The following is a 922-nucleotide window of genomic DNA, read 5'->3' as shown; positions in this document are numbered from 1 at the left end:
TCCCTGCCCAGGAATGTTTAAGGCATATTGTATGTCCCTCCCTTACAATGAAAACTCTGTTGAAAGCACAGAGGTACATAGGAATGGATCTGTTAAGAAATGAAACAAAAAGCCTGGAAAATGTCGAACCAGGTAGTATTTGGACTTACAAAAGACGGACTCACAGTCAAATGTGCTATCCGTTGACCCACTGACCCCCTTACCTTTTGTGTAATACTTTTGCTCTCAGTAGGGTTGTCCAAAGTTCTCTTCTTAAAGCGGCTTTCTTATAAAAAATCCTAGACCTGCTTTTTGTGGCACACATGCCTCATATCCCGTTGCTCTTGATAAACTCACATCATCTCCCCCCAATACAAGCTGTAAAAGATTTCCAGGCCTTATCCGAGCAAACTAGACGTGGGTCGAAGGTTCAGCAATCCTTAAATCAGCAGTAAAGTTAACATTGAAATCAGCCTCAGAATCTCTTCAAGGATGGTCCAACATCTATTGCTTACAGGGCTCAATCGGACAGCTTCTGGCACTGATGCCTTAAGCCACTTCCTGTTGTTGCCTTGTCCTTGATACAGCCATGGGCCCACATACACTCAGTGGTACAGAGTTTTTCTCATGTCTATGGGTCTATTGTGATGCTCTCAGGCTTGCATCACCCAGCCATTGTGATGGGGAGGGGTGTCATTTTGCAAGCACCCTGGAGCATGAATCTGTATATCTTCAAATATAATTGGCATTAAACCAAACCCTTTAGGACCAGATCAATACAGCAGCAAAGAATGCTTATTCATTGTTGTTTCCCTCTTCATTTCATACCACCCGATATTTAAATGGTGTTTGGACTTTCTACCCTCTGACATAAGGACATTTGGTATGGCAAACCTTTGACTAGATGTCCTAATCAATGGTTTGATTGACTCTCCCTTTGCAC

This window comes from Ambystoma mexicanum, chromosome 2q, assembly GCF_040938575.1.
Source record: "Ambystoma mexicanum isolate Mex_15411 chromosome 2q, UKY_AmexF1_1, whole genome shotgun sequence".
In the NCBI taxonomy this organism is placed as follows: Eukaryota; Metazoa; Chordata; class Amphibia; order Caudata; family Ambystomatidae; genus Ambystoma; species Ambystoma mexicanum.
This window is presented reverse-complemented; position numbering follows the sequence as displayed.